The sequence below is a fragment of the Rattus norvegicus genome, chromosome 8 (assembly GCF_036323735.1).
Source record: "Rattus norvegicus strain BN/NHsdMcwi chromosome 8, GRCr8, whole genome shotgun sequence".
Classification (NCBI taxonomy): Eukaryota; Metazoa; Chordata; class Mammalia; order Rodentia; family Muridae; genus Rattus; species Rattus norvegicus.
In genome coordinates, this window is record NC_086026.1 from 125,172,074 (window position 1) to 125,180,335 (window position 8,262).

Genomic DNA, 8,262 nt, shown 5'->3' on the forward strand with positions numbered 1-8,262 from the left:
ACTGGGGCCTGGATGACCAGTGGCCACACCTCAAAGTGACTCTCTCTTCCCCTGCAACCATCAACTGCCAATAGCTGTTCAGCTAGCAGCAGAAGCCTAGTTAGGCCACTCTTATTTGTGCTGACAATTTTAAGGAGCTTGGTCTTGTGCAGGGTGTGTGAAAGTAACCAGAGCTATTGAGTGTTGTTCTACTAACTAAGGTTGAAATCTGTCATTATCAAAAAGCCCTGAGCTCAGTACAAAATGGAAGGCTCCCTTTGTCAGCATGGCTTTTCCTTCTCTAACCTTGTCTGGGGAGCCTTAAACCCCTCTATCCTCTGCCTGCAAAATGTCATGTAGCCGTGGTTAGATTACAGGTTCAGCTGCCTTTCCCCTGGTAAGAGCCCATTCAGGAAGCAGCAGAGATTCCTGGAATGCCTCCCCTTGCTAATGAGGGCTCTCAACAGCTTAGCCTTCAGCCAATAATCTTTGCCCACCCTGAATACTCCTACCCCCTTCCCCCAAACTATATAACCCTTGATTCACCCCAAGTAAAGTTGATCTATCTCCCCAATGATCCCTGATTGTCACCAATTCCATTCGTACTCATGGGCAGTCCAAAATTCTGTTCGTCAACTGGTCCCTTCCCCCTTGTGGGTCAGTGGCCAATGACACAGGGGAGAAGGGAGACACACAGTTGAGTTCATAAGTGCAACAGCCATGCTATGGCCAGAGGACAGTGTGTCACAGCTCTCCTCGCCACCCTCCAGCTTTCACATTCTTTGCATACTCTCTTCCACTGTGGTCCCTGACCCTCGGCTGTACTGTGGGTCTCATCTACTGAGAGCAGAACGAAGTTCTTAGCGTGTGCTGCAATAAGCAGAAATGAGTCGTGCTAGCTCAGTAGGAGAGATGTCGATGGCAGGTGAGTCAGATGCTCTTGTACACCTGCCTCTCCCTCCCCACCTCACCCTCACAGCCTCTCTGTGGTTTCTCTTCTTGCACCAGCACATTTCCATTTAAATGGTAACTCACCCAGCTCTGCTAGCAATTCACCCCAACCACACACATTGCGCCTCCCAGATGCTGCCCAGACTTCCCTTCTGCTGCATGCCTAGAAGTGCAGTTCAGAAGAGTGAACACACCCCAGGGCAATCTTCAAAGGGCATCCCGGAGACGATGCATATTTCTCTCCGGAGATCCTTGGATGGAGAGGGGTAGCAATTTCAGTTGCTCACACACTCCTTAGAAGGTCAGGACAGAGAGCTGCTTGTGGTTGGAGCAGCCTCTTCCTTTTGTGCATCTTCTCTTCCGAGCCACACTCCTAGGAATCAATTATGAATAAAACATTCAATGACTCCTGGAAGATGACTTGGTTTGAAGGCTTCAGTAAAGCCACTGTGGGGGGACTTGTGCTGCCCCTGGTGCTCACGGTGTCCTCTCGCTGCTCAGAGTGAGGAAATCCACCCCTAGGTCTACCTGCTGTAATGTGGGCTTGCTTTGCTAAAGAATTTGCCCAATAGATTTAGCAGAGTCAGAGCAGGTCAGACATCTAGCCCAAAGTCCTGCAGTCCTATTTTTCCTCAAAGCAAGAGAAAAGAACTTACTTTGTGTTGTTCTGAGGTTAGCCCTTCCCAAAGTGCATAGGTTACATTTTTTGTTTGTTTGTTTTTTTTTTTTAACCACATTCTTTCCCTCCTTCCCATTCTCATTTCTTCTCACTGCTATACTCCACTCTGGTGTGTATGTGTGTAGTGTCTGTACCTTTGCACACGGGGACCAAAGGAAGGCATGTGTCTTGCTCTATCACCCTCTGCCCTAATCCCTTAAGACAGGGTCTCTCTCTGAATCTGGAGCTGTGCTGGCAGCTGGCGAGTCCCTCTCATCTTTGTGTGTCCCATCTTCCCCCAGTGGTGTTGTTGCTGGTAATGTAAGCTACACTTGGATGTTCACATGGGTGCTAGGATCTGAATGCAGGTCGCCATGCTTGTACAACAAGCATATGTACCCACTGAGCCATCCTCCCATGACCTAAGCTCTTAGTGATCTGTCTGTGACATGCGGTCTGTGTATTGGGGTCATGAGACCCAATTCTCCATTGAAGTGACTTACATGGGAACAGGAAAGGCTTTGTAGCACTTTAAAAAGAATCATCTAAGTGAAGGGCATTGGGAACTCGTCAGGCTGCTCCAGTGTTCAACCACAACTGACAGTCATGTTGCTTGGAACATATTTGCCTCCTGCCCTTTCCAGCGCTATAGATCTGCTAGCCTGTCCCAGACAGAAAGCAGGGTTAAGATAATGAGAACGAAGTCCTCATAGAGGCCCTACAATTGACTTGAATGTTGTTACTCTATGAAGCCTTAGTCACTCACTGGTCCTGCTCTCCCTAGCTTCCGAAGGCACGAGGATTGTCCCTGCGTTTCCCCATCACCTGACTCACCCGCCAGGAAGCGGAGCACAAGTCTACCTGAATACAAGCTCTCTACACACAAGGACTCTATTCGCCATTGTGATTTTTTTTTTCTCCGTAAAGTTGAAAGCAAGGAGAGGGCGGGTAGAGAGGATGAAAACAAAGGAGCCTGGGGACTAAGAAGAGCTCTGTGACTACCCAGGCTGATGTCTGTGTGAGCTTCAGTCTCTACCTGTTCTGCACGCTTTCCTTCAGATAAGAAGCAAAGAAAATCCAGTGGAACCTATTTAGTAGCTAAGCACCTTCCTACTAAAACCCCCAACAGCCTTACATTGCCAACTATTGTTTAGATATTAAGCGTAAGTCATCAGAAATTCAAAGAGATGAAGTCTCTTTGTGTGTGTGTGTGTGTGTGTGTGTGTGTGTGTGTGTTTGTGCACGCACACGGGTGTGGTTTACTTCGTCACTGAAACTCCTCAAAGGCAGACCTAGTATTTATTTCATCACTTCTAGCAAAGGAACTGGCATTTGACGAAGTTGCCACCAGGAGAGGATGGATTCTTCCAGGGGCTGCTGGCCTGTTTCTTCTGATTTGGGGCATTAAAGTCCCTGTCCTCTTGCTAGGGACTTTCTATCAAGGTTGTTCACCAAGTTTTCATGCATGGCTTTGAAATTTAAATTTCCCCATCATCTTCCCACATGAAGGCTGAGTTGAAAAGGCACCATTTCGCTTTTCCCCCTTTCCCCGTGGCGCATGCATCTCCTTTCTCTTCACCATTATCTTACCCCCGAGTCAGGATGAATCAGAGAAATGTTTCACTGTTGTCTTTCCTGGGCTCTCCTCTTCTCATGGCTCAGTGCTTTATGCTTCCCTGCCTATTCCCCCATGGAACTGATGCCAGTTGTAACTGCCTGGCTCTGTTTGCCAAGGGTTGAGATCTGTTCTGTAGGTCGATTATTTAGCTTAATAAATAGAGACGCTTATTAGCTGGCCACAGTCTTTTCTTCACTCTGTGGGCTGCGTTTCATTGCTCGTTAGTGTATAAATCATGAATCTCCCTAATTACACACCGCTGTTTTTTTCTTGTCACAGAGTTGGGTCCCAGCAAAGGGCTAGGACACTGATAGAGAGATCTAGCATGATCTCTTCACACACATTTGGGGTTACTATTGTGACTGAACAATTTAGCTTCCGTCTCTGTCTCTATGTCCCTGTCTCTCAGTCTCTCTATTTCTGTGTTTGTGTGTGTCTGCATACAGATGCACATGCATGAATTCTGCCTGTTCAACTTGTCTGCTTCTGAAATTACTGACACAAATTCAGTGTCTAATAGCCTTCGCCAGGCAAACTGTAAATTCAAATGATCAAGTCAAATAGTCAGTGAACATACAAGAATTTTGCCAATTTCTCATTGACTCATATATCTTAATGGGATAGTTCTCATATTACAAATCTTTGTGTGTCTTAGTCTGGGTCTACGACTGCAGTGAAACATGATGACCAAAAAGCAAGTTGGGGAGGCTTCCACTTCCCCATCATAATCCATCATTGGAGGAAGTCAGGACAGGAACAGTCAAGCTGGGCCGGGGAACCTGGAGGCAGGAGCTGATTCAGAGGCCATGGAGGGGTGCTGCTTACTGGCTTGCTTCCTTCCCATGACTTGCTCAGCCTGCTCCCTTATGGAACCCAGAAGGACCAGCGCAGAGATGACACCACCTATCCCCCCATCAATCACTAATGGAGAAAATGCCTCACAGCTGTTTCTCATGGAGGCATTCTCTCAACTGAGGCTCCTATCTCTCTGATGACTCCAACGTGTGTCAGGTCGACACAGAAAACCAGCCAGCCCATTGTGATCTGGTAAAAAGCCGAAGGAGGGGCAGCATAAAGAATGTAGGAGTCAGAGGATGGAAAGAGCATTATAAGAGTCTGTCTGGACACGACAAGACCGTAACAAAAAATGAAATTACCTGTCCAAAGCTACATGGGCTCAAGCCGGTCAGCGCTCCAGCACAGATGTGGATGGAAAGCACCTAGCCCCTAACTCTAGCTAAGACCTACTGGAAGCTCTGTGTGACCCCCGGTAGGTTGCCCATGCTCCAGTGGTTGGCCTCATATCAGTCTGCTTGTGGGAGTTACTAATTGGTCTCAGTGGATTATTAATTTAAAAAACAAAACAGAAGCCAGTGCACTGGAGAGATGGTTCAGCTGTGAAGAGACCTTGCTGCTCTTGCAGATGACGCAGGTTTGTTTTCCCAGCATGCACATGGTGGCTCACATCCGTTGGTATCTCTAGTTCCAAGGGATCAGATGCCCTCTTCTGGCCTCTACTGACAGCAGGCATGCATGAGGCAAATGAGTCATTCATAAAATAATTGAATCTTTAAAAAAAAAGGAAAGAGGACATGTTGGAAGGGTATCCTGCGGGCTGCTGGAGGGAGATATTTGGGAGGTAAATACGATAAAAAAAATACATTGTATAATGTATGAAAATTTCAAAGAATAAAAATATTTTAAAGGCTGAAGTGTTTTATGCATGAACATGAGCTCATTTCATTTGAGTAAATTGATAATCATTTGAACACGTTTGTATACAGAGAAAATTATGTAAACTTATTATAATTAGAATTATTTTTGAAGCTCTCCTGTCATTCTTGTAACTAGAAGTGCACTCTCGAAGCTGGCAGTATTGGAGACAGAATCCCAGGCTCTTACTCAGTCTTTATACCCATAACACGCCTTTCTACTCTAGCTTAGGTGCCTGGTGGGCACCTTCAAGCTCCCTTTGCGACTGACACACACCTTCAAGCTTGGGAAGCACAATCATTACCAGAGATGCCCCGTCAATTCCTTGCTTAGACTTACATGGATAACCGCTGTGTTTAGAAGGCAGCTGGATTGTAGATGCATAAACCCAACTACAGAGAGAAGTTCAGCTGAGCAGAGAGGTCCTCAGATCTCATGGAGTATTGTTTCAGGGTGCCACTGTGTCTTAGCATCCCACCCTTGCTGGTGTACAGTGTTACTACAGACTAAGTTTATTCAAGAGGGATCCTGGGGAGGAGGATGCAGTGTCAGGCCCAACAGAAATCTTCCAAAGAGGAGGAAAAAAGAATAAGGCCTTACTTCCAACTATTAGATGTCTTGAGTGTCTTACTGACTGGGTAATGGCTTCTTTCTCCAGCTCTGAGCAGGTATTTGTCCTTATTGTCTTGGGTTTGTCTTGAACTGTCATGTCTGGAGTGTGTGAACTCATGGGCTAATGCCTCAGCAAGACTGGGATCACATTTCTGAAATAGAAAAGCTAAGAATTAAAGCAGATCTGGTCGATGATGCCAATAACCCCAGCATTTGAAAGGCTGACCTGGGATGGCTACTGAGATTTCAGGGCCAGCCTGGGCTACATGATGAGACCCTGTCTCTAAAACCAAAAACAAATAAAGCAAACAGACAATAACCTTAAAGTAGAAAACCATGTGGAGATTAGCATTTTGAAAATGTCTAGAAAACATGGATACATTAACCATAAAATTCATCTCTCTGTTCGTTACCCAAAGTAATAGCACCAAAATGATTAACTATGACTTGGGTAGATTTTAAGTTTTTCTTCTAGAATATCACATGCTGAATGGAGTTCCTACAGTGGGATTTAAGAGGGTAGAAACCTGGCCTCATGATGGTGAGGTGATCAGAAGATGCTGGGCTTCTGGTGTGATTAGATTGGATTAGATAGATGATTAGATTAGATTAGATTAGACTAGACTAGACTAGATTAGATTAGTGCACTAAAATCTCCCTGGTTGGGTCCTGGTGAGATGGGACTCACAAAAGCCCAGCAAGAAGCCTACCAACAGACATAGTCCTGCAAACCTTTGTGTACAGGATCGTGAGTCAGAGAGCAAGCTTTTCTTTATGATGTAGCCACGCTACAAAAACCAAACCAATTTGGGAGACGCCATAAAGGCAGCCATTACAACTCTGTAGATATGCTGCTAAAGTATGAGAGAGAAAAAACTCTCACTGAAAACACCCTAAGAACCCTCCCCCTTCTTTTCTGTTTGCAACCAATTATTTCTGGTCAAAAGAAATAAGGGCTGCAGATGTGGACGAACCACATAGCAAATGTGCAGATTTAATTGACAATTCTGTTGTGTCGTGGTCTAGTAACTTTGCCCCAGATAGTTATCCATAGGATATTGATTGAAGGAAGGCTTCTGGGAAACTTATTTGCATGGGACCAACTGGTGTGGAAGTTTTAAAGCCAAGCTCACCATGAACACATGTCCCCAAGGCATCCTTTAAGGACTGCCAAAGCCTGTTTGGACAAGAAAGAACTAGATTTTGCTCTCTCATCTCAAAAGATTTTGCTGATGCCCCCAAAACAAAAGAGAGGCTGATGAAGGAACATGGCAAATTATGTGGGGTATCAATTGTTCAGGAAGTCTTGACATTGCCAGATATACCTACAAGTCTGTTTGGCCCCATTCGTAGCTACCTGAATGCTTATGGGCCAGACACTCAGTTGATGGCTGAGGAGAAGCAAGATCAGGTCAAAGGATTATACTTGAATGGTATCAGACTGATGGCGATGGAAACCCCAACAAGGCTAGTTTCTGTAGATTCCCCTCGGCCACTCATTCACTTTAGGAAAAGCCAAAGGAAGGGCTGAAGAGAAGGCTTTGGAAAGTCCTTGCTACCCAGTTATGGGGACCTGAGAAGGATCTCAAGCTGGGTGTGGCACCACAGACTAGTAGCTTCAGTGTTGTGGAGACAGCAGTATCTCAGAGAGACGCTAGAGAGCCAGTCTAGCCACAACGGTGAGTTCCAGGTTCCAGGACAGATCCTGTCTCAAAAGATCATACAGGGGGCTGGGGATTTAGCTCAGTGGTAGAGCGCTTACCTAGGAAGCGCAAGGCCCTGGGTTCCGTCCCCAGCTCCGAAAAAAAAAAAGAACCAAAAAAAAAAAAAAAAAGATCAGACAGAGTGTGATAGAGGGTAACACCTCACACAGGCATGCACAGACGAATGTGCCGCATGCATGTGTAAACACATGTACCACATGGATACATAGAACATGCAGAGGGGGTGAGAGGGAGGGGAGGGAAAGGGAGGGGGAGGGGGAGGGGGAGAGAGAGGGGGAGGGGGAGGGAGAGAAACTATAGATGCAAACCATGTCTTTTTGTACATGTCTCTGAATATGTACAAAGGAAAAATGAAAAAAATAAGTGTTTTAATTTTACCAACAACCAACCGAGTTGCATTATTTCCTTTATTTACAATTATAAAAAATAAACCACAGCGTGATATAGCGTCTCCCTCATCAATAGAAACAACCATTTTATATCATACTGTGGATATGCCATTCAACTTAAAATTCCAAAATTTATTAAACCTTTATCATCGAAGAAGTTCTTATAGGCCACACTTGGTGACATAAGCCTCTAAAGGAGAACTCAGGAGACTGAGGCAGGGGGATTCTGAGTTCAAAGTCTGCCTGGGCTACACAGTTGTGATGGCTGTTATTGTCACAGACACAAACCACTAGGCGTGGCAGTCAGGTGTGTCCTGGATTAGGATAAACGAGGTAGGAAGACCCACTCTGACTGTGCATGGAACCATTCCACGGGCTGAGCGCCACACTCACCCGTCTGCATCCTGACTGTGGTGCCATGGTAGTTTAAATATGCTTGTGCTGCTCTGTGGTAGATTAACTATGCTTGGCCCATGGGAAGGGGCACTGTTAGGAGATGTGACCTTATAGGAGGAGATAGAGCCTTGTTAGAGGAAGTATGTCACTGTGGAGGCAGGGCTTTGAGGTCTCATATATATGCTTAAGTCTGGCCAGTCAGATTCAGACCCTCTCCTGGTT